The sequence below is a fragment of the Cetorhinus maximus genome, chromosome 32 (assembly GCF_964194155.1).
Source record: "Cetorhinus maximus chromosome 32, sCetMax3.hap1.1, whole genome shotgun sequence".
In the NCBI taxonomy this organism is placed as follows: Eukaryota; Metazoa; Chordata; class Chondrichthyes; order Lamniformes; family Cetorhinidae; genus Cetorhinus; species Cetorhinus maximus.
This window is the reverse complement of record NC_135910.1, coordinates 558,199-573,958: the sequence shown is the minus strand read 5'-3', so window position 1 is coordinate 573,958 and position 15,760 is coordinate 558,199.

Genomic DNA, 15,760 nt, shown 5'->3' with positions numbered 1-15,760 from the left:
TTGGTGAGGAGGTGAGGAGATTGTTTTGTTTATGGAGTTATGACCTGGAATGCACTGCCTGAGAGGGTAAAATTAGATTCAATAGTAACTTGCCAAAGGCTATTGGATAAATGCTTGGAAGGGGTAAACAAATTGCAGGGCTATGGAGAAAGAGTAGTGGGACCATCTGAGACAGCACAAGAATGGTGCTCCATTGTCCTATTATCACTTCTGATTATTATTGCAAAAGGGTCTTCATCTCCAGTCACCCTAGGTATATCCATATGTGTCAGTGTGTTTATACTCGAGCTCAACTATTCCATAAACCTATATAATGCCAACTAGTTTATTCTACTTAAGGAAGTTATGATAAACCTATACAAAACACTGGTTTGGCCTTAATTGGAGTATTGTGTCCAGTTCTGGGCACCATCTTTTAGGAAAGATATGAGGGCATTAGAGACAGTACAGAAAAGATTCATGAGAATAGTTCCAAGGATTAGGATTTTCAGTTACTTGGATAGATTGGTAAAGCAGGGTTGTTCTCCTTGGAGAACAAAAGGTTGAAAGGAGATTTGATACAAGTATTTAAAATCACGAGAGATCTGGACAGGGTAGTTAGGGAAAACTGTTCCCATAGGTGGGAGGATCAAGAACCAAAAAGCACAGGTTTAAGGTAAAAGCAAAAAACTGCGGATGCTGGAAATCCAAAACAAAAACAAAAATACCTGGAAAAACTCAGTAGGTTTGGCAGCATCTGCGGAGAGGAGCACAGTTAACGTTTCGAGTCCGAATGACCTTTCAACAGAATTGAAGGGTCATTCGGACTTGAAACGTTAACTGTGCTCCTCTCCGCAGATGCTGCCAGACCTGCTGAGTTTTTCCAGGTTTAAGGTAATTGGCAAAAGAAGCAACGGTGGCATGAGGAAAAACTTTTTCATCCAACAAATGGTTAGGATCTGGAATGCACAGCCGAAGAGTGTAATGCAGGAAGATTCAACTGAGGAGTTCAAGAGGATTATTATCTGAAAAGGAAGAATGTGCAAGGCTGCAGGTGTGAAAGTGGCACAAGGTGAATTGGTCCTTCAGAGAGCCAGCATGGCTTCTATGTTGTAACCATTCTATGATTCTAATTAATCCAATAAGGATTTCAGGAAAAGCTTCTTTACCCAGACAGTGATTAAATGTGGAACTTGCTACAAGGAGTAGCTGGGGCCAAAAGAATAGATGCGTTAAGGGAAAGCTATGACAAGTGTATGAGGGAGAAAGGAACAGAAGGATATGTTGATAGGAAGAGATAAAGAAGGGGGGGAAGAGGCCCATAATGAGCATAAACACTGGACAGACCAGTTGGCTTGAAGGGTCTGATTTCATGCTGTAAATTCTATGTAACTTTGTTAAACACCTACTGTAATCTTGTAGATTAAATTTTACAAATAATCTATGCTAAACTGAACACCCATCTAATGCTGTGTTATTCCGATTCAGAAATTGTTTTCAGTCATTATGTTGACAGCAATATTATTGCTTTTACATGCAAAAGAGTAAAGTAAAGTGAGTATTAATATTACCTTAAATTGTGTCCAGTCAGGTTCTTGGTCTTTCCAAGCTGAGCCAAGGTTGATATGGTGTTGTTACCAATCTGGCACTTAACTCATGCACATCACCAAGTGGTGAGTTACATACAGAATGAAGTATCCTTTACACTGCCCCAACATCGCACTTACAAGCCAATCACACAAGAACACTGTGATTACACGATTACATGAGCCCCCCCGTTTGCCGATGCGTAAAATGACACGGGATGACATCGGGCGGAACTCCCGACGTCACCGCGTCCCATTTAAATTTTCAGCTAGGTGGGGGCACAGCAAAATCAGCTGTGTACCCGCCAACCTGTCAATGGCCAATTGAGGCCATTGACAGGGTCATTAAAATAATTAATGGACCTGCCCGTCCAACCTTAAGGTTGGCGGGCAGGCCAGGAGCCCTGGCGGGAATTAGAAAAAGCACAAAACCTCATCCATGGGCGGGATGAGGTTTCACGTAGGTTTTAAAAAGTTTAATTGAATTTTTTTTTTTAATTATGGACATGTCCCAACTCATGTGACTGTCACATGAGAGGACATGTCAGGGATTTTTTTTTTCTATTTTTAATATTTTTGACAGTACAGCCGATCTCCCTGAGGCAGCACTTAGCCTCAGGGAGATGAGTGCGCTCTTTCATGCGCATGCGCGAATGAGCGCACTCAGGTTTAGGGGTTCCCCCCCGCCCGCACAGGGAGTGCATAGCGCTTCTGTGCAGGCGTCACGCTGGGCGGGCCTCAATTGGCCCACCCACGTAAAATGGCGTCGCGCCCCCGACCAGGGGCGCCTGTCGGAGGTGCGCACATACTTCAACTTCGCCCCCGACAGGGGGATTATCCTGCCCCTGGTGTTTCCACTTCATGCACCAATCATTACAGCCCCAAATTATAGGCCGTATAGAGAAACTGACTTGCCTCTGCCAGTAATTAAATCAAATTCTGATCTAATGGCTCAGTTCACTGATTTACCCATCTTTGCTTGTTAGGAACAAGGTATAGCTTTAAGTTTAATTCATATTTTGTTTTTGGGTGTTAAGAAAGGTGAAACCTGGCTTTGGTTTAATTTAGAGGTTTTTGTGAATTGGGGGTTGGAAGTCTGAGACCCTGTCTGTATACATGCATTTTTAATTTGGTTTTACAATTCTTTAAGTGAAGAGATGAGTCATCAAGGGGTTAGTAGTTTAGTGAAGTTATAAGGGAGTCCAGAACAAGGAGGCTATATATGCAAGATAGTTACTAATAAATCCAAGAGGGAATGTAGAAGAAACTTCTTTACCAAGGGAATGATAAGATTTTGGAACTCACTACCACAAGGAGTATAAGAACATAAGAATTAGGAACAGGAGTAGACCATTCATCCCCTCGAGCCTGCTCCGCCATTCAATAAGATCGTGACTGAGCTTCTTGTGCTTCGATTTCCACATTCCCATCTAACCCCAATAACCTTTGATTCCATTGCCTAACAAGAATCTATCTACCTTTGCCTTAAAAATATTCAATAACCCCACCTCCACCACCTTCGGAGGCAGAGAGTTCCAAAGTTGCACAACCCTCAGAGAAAAAAATTCTCCTCATCTCTGTCCTGAAAGGGCGACCCCTAATTTTAAAACCGTGCCCCCTAGTTCTGGACTCACCCACAAGAGGAAACATCCTTTTGACGTCCACCTTGTCAAGGCCGTTCAGGATCTTGTATACTTCAATCAAATCACCCCTCACTCTTCTAAACTCCAGTGGAAACGAGCTCAGTCTTTCTAACCTTTCCTCACAAGACAACCCACTCATTCCAGGTGTCAATCTAGTGAACCTTCTTTGAGCTGCCTCCAATACACTTACATCCTTCTTTAAACAAGGAGACCAAAACTGCACACAGTATTCGAGGTGCAGTCTCACCAATGCCCTGTATAACTGAAGCACAACATCCTTACTTTTATGTTCAATCCTTCTTGTAATAAGGGACAGCATTCTATTAGCCTTCTTAATTACTTGCTGTACATGCATACTAAGGTTTTGTGACTTATGCATTAGACACCTAGATCCCTCTGCACCTCAGGATTATGCAGCCGTTCTCCAGTTAAGTAATACTCAGCTTTTTTGTTCTTCCTGCCAAAGTGAACAACTTCACATTTTCCCACGTTAAACTCCATTTGCTAGATCTTTGCCCACTCACTCAATCTATCTATATCCATCTGCAACCTCCTCATGTCCTCTTCACAATATACTTTCCTACCTATCTTTGTGTCATCTGTAAATTTAGCTACCATGTCTTCACTCCCCTCATCTAAGTCATTGATGTAAATCGTAAAAAAGTAGAGGCCCGAGTACAGACCCCTGTGAGATGCCACTCGTCACATCCTGCCAATCAGAAAAAGACCCATTTATGCATACTCTGCAGCCAACCAATTTTCTATCCATGCTAATATGTTACCCACTATACTATGCATTTTATTTTCTGTAATAGTCTTTGATGTGGCACCTTAACAAATGCCTTCTGGAAATCCAAGTACAGCACGTCTACAGGTTCCCCTTTATCCACTGTGCATGTTACTCCTTCAAAAAACTCCAATGAATTGGTTAAACATGATGTTACTTTCACAAAACCATGTTGACTCTTCCCAATTAGGGGAGAGGCGGTGGCGCAGTGGTATTGTCGCTGGACTAGTAATCCAGAAACCCGCGGTAATGCCAGGGGACCTAGGTTCAAATCCCACCACGGCAGATGGTAGAATTTGAATTCAATAAAAATCTGGAATTAAAAGCCTAGTGATGGCCATGGAACCATTGTTGTAAAAACCCATCTGGTTCACTTTAGGGAGGGAAGGAAATGTTGCCCTTACCTGGGCTGGCTGAGACAGCAATGTGATTGGCTCTTAAATAGCCTAGCCTAGCAAGCCACAGTTGTAACAAAACCACAAAAACGGAATGAAACCAGACAGACTGCCCAGCATTGACAGCAATCTCAGCCCTGTCGACCCTGCAAAGTCCCCCTTACTAACATCTGGGGGCTAGTGCCAAAATTGGGGGAGCTGTCTCACAGGCTAGTCAAGCAACAGCCTGACATAGTCATCCTCACAGAATCATACCTTACAGATAATGTCCCAGACATCAACATCACCATCCCTGGGGATATATCCTGTCCCACCGGCAGGACAGACCCAGCAGAGATGGTAGCACAGTGGGATACAGTCAGGAGGGAGTTGCCCTGGGAATCCTCAACATTGATTCCAGATCCCATGAAGTCTCATGGCATCAGGCCAAACATGGGCAAGGAAACCTTCTGCTGAATAGCATGTACTGCCCTCCCTCAGCTGGATGATTCAGTACTCCTCCATGTTGAACATCGCTTGGAGGGTGGCAAGGGCTCAGAATGTACTCTTTGAGGGGGGGGGGGCACTTCAATGTTCAAGAGTGGCTCAGTAGCACCACTAGGCTGAGTAATGGACATAGCTGCTAGACTGGGTCTGCGGAAAGAGGTGAGGGAACCAACAAGAGGGGAAACATACTTAGCCTCATCCTCACCAACCTGCCTGCCACAGATGCGTCTGTCCGTGACAGTATCGCTAGGAATGACCATCACTCAGCCTTTACGGAGACAAAGTCCCGCCTTCACATTGAGGACACCCTCCTTTGTGTTGTGTGGCACTGCCACTGTGCTAAAGGGGATAGACTTTGAACAAATCTAGCAGCTCAAGACTGGGCATCTATGAGGCGCTGTGGGCCATCAGCAGCAGCAGAATTGTGCTCGAACACAATCTGTAACCTCATGGCCCGGCATATCCCCCACTCTACCATTACTATCAAGCCAGGGGATCAGCCCCATTTCAATGAAGAGTGCAGGAGGGCATGCCAGGAGCAGCACCAGGCATACCTAAAAATGAAGTGTCAACCTGGTGAAGCTATAACACAAGACTAGTTGCATGCCTAACAGCATAAGCAGCAAGTGATAGACAGGGCTAAGCGATCTCACAACGAATTGCTCAGATCTAAGCCCTGCCACATCCAGTCATTAATGGTGGTGGGCAATTAAACAACTCATTGGAGAAGGCAGCTCCACAAATATCTCCATCCTCAGTGATGGTGGAGCCCAGCACATCAGTGCAAAAGATAAGGCTGAAGCATTTGCTACAATCTTCAGCCAGAAATGCCGAGTGGATGATCCATCATGGCCTCCTCCAGAGGTCCCCAGAATCACAGATTTCATTCTTCAGCCAATTTGATTCACTCCATGTGATATCAAGAAACGGCTGAAGGCACTGGTTACTGCAAAGGCTACAGGCTCTCACAATATTCCGGCAACAGCACTGAAGACTTGTGCTCTAGAACTTGCTGCACCCCTAGCCAAGCTGTTCCATTACAGCTACAACACTGGCATCTACCCGGCTATGTGGAAAATTGCCCAGGTATGTCCTGTACACAGAAGCAGGACAAATCCAACCTGGCCAATTACCACCCCATCTGTCTGCTCTCGATCATCAGTTAAGTAATGGAGGGGATCATCAACAGTGCTATCAAGCGGCACTTGCTTAGAAATAAGCTGCTCACTGACACCCAGTTTGGGTTCCACTAGGACCACTCAGCTCCTGAACTCATTACAGCCTTGGTTCAAACATGGACAAAAGGACTGAGCTCCCAAAGTGAGGTGAGAGTGACTGCCCTTGAAATCAAAGCCGCATTTGACAGAGTTTGGCATCAAGGAGCCCTAGCAAAACTGGGTCAATGGGAATCAGGGGGAAAACTCTCCATGAGGTCACAGATGCCATTTTCTCCATGGCACACAACTTTGTGCATTTTGCCCAGGACCGGGACAGCCAGGATGCAAGGGCCATTGGATTTGACCTGATCTCGGGATTCCCACTGGTGCAGGGTGCGAGTGACTGCACTCATATAGTGCTCAGTCTCTGTCGCTACACTCCATGGGCCTCATCAATCGCAAGGGCTTCCACTCATTGAATGTGCAGCTGGTATGTGGCCACCAGAAACGCATCCTGCAGGTATGCGTGTGGTTTCCAAGGAGTGTGCACGACACCTACATCCTGAGTCGCTTGCAGATCCCCTGCAGTCTTCCAGGGTTCACAGAGGCTGCAGGTTCGGCTCCTTAGGGGCAAGGGTAGAGGCCGTGGCTGATGACACCTGTGCGGCGGCCTCAGACTGCAGCAGAGCGATGATATAATGAGGCTAATGCAGCCACTCGCAACTTGGTGGAGCAGACCACCGGGATGCTGAAGCTGCGGCTCCGGTGCCTGGAACAGTCTGGTGGAGCCCTGCAATACAGTTCACAGAGGGTATTACGCATCGTCGTCATCTGCTGCACCATTTACAACCTGGTGCTACAATGGGGTGAGAAGCTGGCTGAGGAGATGGAGGAGCTGCGTGTCTCCTCTAATGAGGAGGACGCTGATGGAATGAGGGTGAGGGGGTCCTCCGTGGTGATGACGATGGGGATGAGGCTCTTGCACTGGCTAGACAGGCGGGAGGCCCTCATAGCTGCCAGGTTTGTGGAGGATGATGACAACATGCAGTGAGGTGTCCCCGTAGATCCTCACATCGCAGTTGTGAACGTTTGGCTCCAGTCTAGCTTATTGCAGCACCAATACCCTCTGTGAGAATACTCCTGTCATGGAGACACAGTGGAGGCCCTAATAGTCGCTCGATCGCAGGAGGATGATGACAACATGCAGTGAGGACACGGCATAGATCTTCACATGGCCTCTGAGAATATCTGACTCCTGTCTGGCCAAGGTCAGCTCGCTTGCACTCTGTGATCAGGGCCATCTCAGAGGCGCAGCCATGAAACTTTAGATGCATCTGGTGCTGTGTCCGCCTTCAGCACCTCAGCCCTTCAGGAGCTGGTGCACAGCATCACTGGTCGCAGGTGCTGGTGTGATGGGGGTCAGCCTCACCTTAAAGGTGCTGTGAGCACATAGAGAGAATGAGAGAACTCTGTGGTGCCTGCCCACTACATTCTGGCAGCAATGACCAGCACTGCCGAGGTGCAGCATCAGTAATGTGTCCAGGGAATGTGAGGCTGGACCATCACTGTGGTCTGAAGGCCGCACAGAGCACAGGGAAGAGGCCCTGGACTGAGACACCTGCCTTTTATCTTGTGCAGAAAGGTTTCATACCTGAGTAACACAAACACTGCTCATCAGAACAAGGAGCCACAGGCAGGGAGACATTCTTAGGGGTTTATTGACAATAGTGAACATTATATACAAGTGATTAATACCCGTGCCCAGGCTGTGCAACTAATTCTCCTTTTTGCGATCTTGTGGAGTCCGTGGACCATGTTTATGTAGGGTGTTGTTGGCCACGCTCCCTTTTCAGTTATTTAAAGAACCTCTTATTAATGTTTGGTTTGCACTTCAGTCCCACGCTCCTGATCTACAAGCACCCGGTGCAGAGGAGGGGCCAGGAGGGAGGAGGGCCTCCTCGTGAACCTGCTCCTGGGCTTGGCCAAGTTAGCCATTAACAGGTCCAGGCAGTGGCCGATCGAGGGGGTCATCCAACCCGAATGCCTGCCCCTCTTCCGTGGCTACGTTCACGTCCGGGTGTCCCTGGAGAGGGAGCACGCGGTGTCTGCCGGCACCATCTAGACCTTCCGTGTCCGGTGGGCACCGCGGGGACTGGGGTGTTTTATCGACCCCCTTAATCACATTTTGATTTGATGTTTGTAAGTTTTCTTTAAACTTTGTCTTTGGTTTTATAGCTATCCTAATTTAGGGGCTGTGTTTACTTAATCCCTCATTTTGTTAATTTAGTTTATTTGGTTGAGTCTAAAAGAGTTCATTCTCCTTACCTGTTCTAACCCTGCCGCTACGTCTTGGTGCTCCCCAGACATCCACAGCGGAGGTGGAGGCAGCCTGCTGACTGTGACGCCCTGTCTGTGATGACTTTGGTGAGCGTCCTCTGGAGGGCCGAGACTTGGAGGATCCCAGCCCGCTTTCGGGGTCCTGCTGTGTGGCAGTGGCTCCCTCCTCAGCCTGTGAAGCTGGATCTGCAGAGTTCATAGGAAGAGGGGAGTCAGATGGGCCGGTCACTCCCAGAGGCACCTGGGTGGATGGCCCCGGAGCCATCCTCCTCCCTATGGGTGCCCGAGGGCCCCTGGCTGACTCAGCGAGCGGAAGGGGTAGCTGGAGTGCGATCGAGCTGCCCAGCATCCATCTCACGTACACACTATTGGAGGCCAACTATGGCATCAGCGGTGAAGTTAAGCCCGCACAGTAGTGCAGGAGTGACGTCCTGGACCAAGGTCTCCATGGCTGCTGCCATCCTGCCAGTGTTGACCTCAGTGCTATCACCTCAGCCTGAAGGCGGACGGACTCCTCCATCGTGCCTTGCAATCTGAGGAGTGCAGCGGACATTCCTTCCTGAGGTTCCCAAGCTTGCCTTTGCAGCTCCAGCAACTGTGACATGACCGAGTCCAGAGGCTCATCCAGAGGCAACGTTCTGGCCTCCAGCATTCCTCCGAGTGCTGAGGACCTGGGAAGTCCCTGCCTCTGCCTGCTGTGGATCAGGAAGTGCGATGTGCTCATCAGAATGTGATCCAGAGGCTACTCTAAAGCTAGGCCCCACCGAGGTGTGTGTCTCCGTGATAGTGGAGGGCGTGGGTTAGTGCTGCAATGGGACTTCAGGGAGGGTGCCTTCAGATTCCTCTTCAGAGTTTTCTCCAGGGCTTGCTTGGAGGCTCTGGGTCATAGACTCCATCGGCTGCTTCCCAGATGTGCCTGTGAAAGCAAGGGGAGATAATTAGTGTATGGCAGTGACCTGTGGAAGAGGACACATCACTCACGTTGGGCCTCCATGGCATCCAGTAGTCGCTCGTTGAAGCGGGGGGGCTGCAGTCTTTTTGCCTTTGCTGGCCATGTCTCCCAGGCAGTGGTGCTGAGCTGGTGGCGATGAGCGCTTCGCTGGTGGCTGCCTTTTAAAGATGGCGGCCAGCGTGATGCAACAGCGGGGTGATACTCTTTCGAGTTATCAACAGTCACAGATTGCAACTCTTTTGAGTACAACCACAGTTCTTGGTTTCCGGGAGTGGGACATGAACCCACAACCCTCTGATTCAAAGGCGAGGGTGCTATGAACTGAGCCACAGCTGACACCTCCCAACAGCGGGGTGATGGCGAGCGGGTAAATGCGAGCCTGCCCGCCATCGAATCGGCGTGTTTCACGGGAGTGAATATATAATGAGGCAGGATCCGGATGATACAGCGTGAAAACCCGCCATTTTTGTCGGCGGGTAGGACTCCATTTTACCCGCCCACTACCACACTTAGTGCAGTTCTGGGAAATTCAGTCCCTAGTCTTGACTGTTGATGTATTCTTAGGTTTTTTTTCTCTCTGTCCCTTCCTGCCATTCTCTGACCCTCATTTCTCATATTACTATTTTGCTCTCCCATCTTGACTCTACCCCTTGAATTGCTACCTCTACCCAAGCTTGATTTCTCACCCCTCTTGCTGAGTTTAAAGCCCTCTCTACTTCGCTAGTTATGCGATTTGCGAGCACACTTATCCCAGCACAGTTCAGGTGTAAACCGTCCCAATAGTACAGCCCCCACTTTCCCCAGTACTGATGCCAGTGCTCCACAAACCAGACCCCACTTCTCCCACACCAGTCTATGAGCCACGCATTCGTCTCTCTAATCTCATTTGCCCTATGCCAATTTGCACATGGCTCAGATAATAATCCAGAGATTACCTTTGAGGTACTGCTTCTTAATTTGGACCCTAGCTTCTCTTTGCAGAACCTCTTTCCTAGTTCTACCTATATCATTGGTACCTACACAGACCATGACAACTGGATCCTCCCCCTCCCACTGCAAGTTCCTCTCCGGCCCTGAGCAGATGTCCTGAACCCTGGCACCGGGCAGGCAGCACAGCCGCCTGGACTCTTGCTCTTTGCTGCAGAGAACAGTGTCAATCCCCCTCACTATACTATCCCCTTCTACCACCACATCCCTTTTTGCTCCCCCCACTTGAATGGCTTCCTGTACCACAGTGCCATGGCCAGCCAGCTCATCCACCTTGCAGACTTCGTTTTCATCCAGACAGGTTAAGAACATAAGAACATAAGAGCTAGGAGCAGGAGTAGGCAATTCAGCCCCTCGAGCCAGCCCCGCCATTCAATACGATCATGGCTGATCTCATTTCGGCCTCAACTCCAATTTCCCACACCCCCCATAACCTTTCAACCCGTTACTAATTAAAAATCTGTCTATCTCCTCCTTAAATTTATTCAGCGTCCCGGCATCCACTGCACTCTAAGGATTCCACAGATTCACGACCCTTTGAGAAAAGTAATTCCTCCTCATCTCTGATTTAAATCTACCACCCCTTAGCCTAAAACTATGGCCTCTCGTTCTAGAATGCCCCACAAGGGGAAACATCTGCTCCATGTCTACTTTGTCTATCCCCTTTAGCATCTTATAAACTCAATTAGATCTCCTCTCATCCTTCTAAACTCTAGCGAGTATAGGCCTAAACTGCTTAATCTCTCCTCATAAGACAAGCTCCACATCTCTGGAATCAATCTAGCGAACCTCCTCTGAACCGCCTCCAATGCAACTACATCCTTCCTCAAGTAAGGGGACCAAAACTGTGCACAGTACTCCAGGTGCGGTCTCACCAATGCCTTGTACAGTTGCAACAACACTTCCCTATTTTTATACTCTATTCCTTTAACAATAAATGCCAAACTTCCATTTGCTTTCCTTATTACCTGCTGTACCTGCATACTAGCTTTCAGCGATTCATGCACGAGGACACCCAGATCCCTCTGCATTGAAGCATTCTGAAGTTTCTCTCCATTTAAATATTAAGTCGCCTTTTGATTCTTTCGACCAAAATGGATAACCTCACACGTTAAACTCCATCTACCAAATTTTGGCCCATTCACCTAACCTGTCTATATCCATTTGTAAATTTCTTATTTCTTCATTGCAACTTACTTTCTCACCTATTTTGGTGGCATCTGCAAATTTAGCGATAGTACCTTCTATCCCTGAATCCAAGTCATTAATATAGATTATAAATAGTTGGGGCCCAAGGATCGAACCCTGTGGCACCCCACTAGTTACAGCTTGCCAGCCAGAAAAAGACCCAATTATCCCGACTCTCTGCTTTCTGTTGGTTAGCCAATCCTCTATCCAAGCTAATATATTATCCCTACCTCCGTGTGATCTTATCTTGTGTATTAATCTTTTGTGTGGCACCTTATCAAAGGCCTTCTGGAAGTCTAGATATACTACATCTACAGGATCCCCATTATCCACTTTGCTTATCACATCTTCAAAGAACTCTAGCAAATTAGTCAAACATGATTTACTCTTCATAAAACCATGCTGACTCTGATGGATTGCATTTTGATTTTCCAAATGGCCCATTACTACTTCCTTAATAATGGATTCCAACAATTTCCTAATGACAGACATTAAACTAACTGGTCTATAGTTTCCTACTTTCTGCCTTCCCTCCTTTTTGAATAAGGGTGTTATATTAGCATTTTTCCAATCCACTGGAACCTTTCCACAATCCAGGGAATTTTGGAATATTATATCCAATGTATCCACTATCTCCACTGCCACTTCCTTTAAGACCCTGGGATGTAGGCCATCAGGTCCTGGGGACCTGTCATCCTTTAATCCCAATAGTTTGCTCAGTACTTTTTCTCTAGTGATGGTGATTGTTCTAAGTTCCCCCTTCTCTATACCCTCTGCACTACCTGTTACTATTGGGGTGGTACTAGTATCTTCCACCGTGAAAACTGAGGCAAAATATTGATTAAGCATCTCTGTCATTTCTGCATTCCCCACTATTAACTCCCCAGTCTCATCCTTGTAGAAGCTTGTGCTATCAGTTTTTCATTTTGCGCTAGTTTTCCTTCATAATTTAACTTTGCTCTTTTTATTATTATTTTAGTAACCCTTTGTTGATCTTTACAAGTTTCCCAATCTTCCAGCCTGCCACTGACCTTTGCAATTTGGTATGCCTTAGTTTTTGCCTTTATGTTATCTTTAACTTCCTTGCTTAGCCATGGATGCTTTTCCCCCTCTGACCATCTTTCTTCCTCTTTGCAATATATTTTACTTGGGAGGAATTGAATATCTCCTTAAAAATCTGCCACTGTTCATCAACTGTCCTACCTTGTAGTCTTCCTGCCCAGTCCACTAGGACCAAATCTGCCCTCATGCCTACGCAGTTACCTTTGTGTAACTCCAGAACACTAGTGTGGGACTCAAGTTTCTCGCTCTTAAACCGAACTTGAAATTCTATCATGCTATGATCACTCTTCCCTAAAGGATCCTTTACAATGAGATCATTAATTAATCCCATCTCATTATGCAAAATCAAATCCAGAATAGCCTGCTCCCTGGTTGGTTCCACAACATATTGCTCCAAGAAATAATCTCTAATACACTCTATGAACTCTCCCTCGAGGCTACCCTTGCCAATTTGATTAGTCCAGAATATATGCATATTAAAATCGCCCATGATTATTGCCGTGCCTTTCTTACATGCTCCCAGTATTTCCTGGTTTATACTGTGCCCTACTGCTGAACTACTGTTTGGGTGAGATTACTCCCACCAGGGACATCTTTTCCTTGCTATTTCTTATTTCTACCAAGACTGACTCGAAGTCTTGCCCTCCAGTGTCGATATCATTCCTCCCTATAGCACTGATCTCTTCCTTTACTAACAAAGCTACACCACCTCCTTTTCCTTCCTGCCTATCCTTCCGAAACACTGAATACCCTTGGATATTCAACTCCCAAACCTGTTCTCCCTGTAACCATGTCTCAGTAATCGCCACCAAATCATACCTATTTATCTCTATTTGCGCTGTTAACTCATTAGTTTTATTCTGACAGCTACGCGCATTCAGACACAAAGCCTTTAAGTTTGCCATATTGTCAATTTTCCCTACTCTTATATGATTCTTTGGTGCAATATGGCATTCACACACTCTGTCCCTTCCTTTCACTTTTTGGTAACAATCAGCCTCGTCAATAACCTGCACTCTTACCCTCTCCTTAAACTTTGATTTTTTATATTTCCATGCAACTGAACCCTCCCCCCACCATTTAGTTTAAAGCCCTGTCTACAACCCTAGTTATGGGATTCACCAGGACACTGGTCCCAGCCTGATTCAAGTGGAGCCCGTCCGAATGGAATAGCTCCCTCTTTCCCCAGTACTGCTGCCAATGTCCAATGAATTCAAACCTATTTCTCCCACACCAATCTTTGAGCCATGCATTTACCTCTTTAATCTTATTGACCCTGTGCCAATTAGCTCGTGGCTCAGATAGTAAACCGGAGATTATTTCTTTTTGGTTCTGCTTTTTTAATTTAGCCACTAGCTATTCCCTCAGCAGAACCTCTTTCCTCGTTCTACCTATATCATTGGTACCTACGTGGACCACGACAACTGCATCTTTCCCCTCCCACTCCAAGTTCCTCTGCAGCCCAGATGAGATATCCTTAACCCTGGCACCAGGTGGGCAACACAGCCTTCAGGATTCTCAATCCTGGCTACAGAGAACAGCATCTATTCCCCTATCTATACTATCCCCGATTACAACTACATTTCTCTTTTCTCCCCCCACTTGAATGGTTCCCTGTATCACGGTGCAATGGTCAGTTTGCTCATCCTCCCTACAGTCCCCGCTCTCGTCCACACAGGGGGCAAGAATCTCAAACCTGTTGGGTAAGGGCAAGGGCTGAGGCTCCTGCAGTGCTACTTCCTGGATCCATCTACCTGCCTCACTCATAGTCACTCCTTCCTGTCCCTGACCACTGGCTGGATTTAAGGTAGTTAATCTAAGGGGTGTGACTGTCTCCTGAAACACAGCGTCCAGGTAACTCTCCCCCTCCCTGATGTGTTGCAGTGTCCAAAGCTCAGACTCCAGCTCATCAACTCTGAGCCAGAGTTCCTCGAGCAACCGTTTGCTACAGATGTGGTCACTGGGAACCACAATAGGATCCAACAGCTCCCACATCAAGCAGCTACAACACATCGCCTGGCCCTGCATTTCTATTTTATTTAATTAGTTTTTCAATTTGTTTTTAAATTTCCTACTGGTCTTTAGTTTATCAATCTGTAAAATATTTCTCCTATTTACCTTTAATCTGAAAACAAGTTAGAATAGAGATTCAAAATATACTTTTTATAATCTACTGGAATTTGCCCTCTCTGCGGAGTTGAAGCTGAAGTGTTAGGCCTCTGATCCTGGGCCCCAGTAGTCACCTTTAATCTGAAATCAATTTAGAATAGGTAGTTCAAACTAGCAGTTACTTACCAACTTATGGTTTTCCTGTGATATCACACTGTTTTTTTTCACTCGGTGACAATGACTGCAGAGGACACTCTTCCCAGACTGCTTCACGGCACTGGTGACTGCAGAGGACACTCTTCCCAGGCAGCTTTACGGCGACGGTGACTGCGCAGGGCACTCTTCCCAGACTGCTTCACGGCACTGGTGACTGCAGAGGACACTCTTCCCAGGCTGCTTTACGGCGACGGTGACTGCGCAGGGCACTCTTCCCAGGCTGCTTCACGGCACTGGTGACTGCAGAGGACACTCTTCTCAGACTGCTTCATGGCGACGGTGATTGCAGAGGACACTCTTCCCAGACTGCTTCATGGCGACGGTGACTGCAGAGGGCACTCTTCCCAGACTACTTCACGACGACGGTGACTGCACAGGACACTCTTCCCAGGCTGCTTTCCGGCGACGGTGACTGCAGAGGGCACTGTTCCCAGGCTGCTTCACGGCGACGGTGGTTGCGGAGGGCACTCTTCCCAGACTGCTTCACGGCACTGGTGACTGCGGAGGACACTCTTCCCAGGCTGCTTCACGGCAACGGTGACTATAGAGGGCACTCTTCCCAGACTGCTTCATGGAGATGGTGACTGCAGAGGACACTCTTCCCAGGTTGTGAGCACCTCAAAGCTGTTTGACAATTGCAAAGACTGAGCCTCCTCCCCTACTGTCTGCTCGGTCCCATTACCTGCCTCACTGACAGTCATGTGCTCCTGTCCATCACTGTTAACCAAAACAGATGGCCCTCTTCTAAGAGGTATGACTGTTTTCTGGAGCAAAGTATCCAGGTATTTCTCCCCCTCCCTAATGTTGTGCAGTGTCTACATTTCAGCTCCAAATCAATAACCCTGATCCCGAGTTCCTCAAGCTGCTTACACTTCC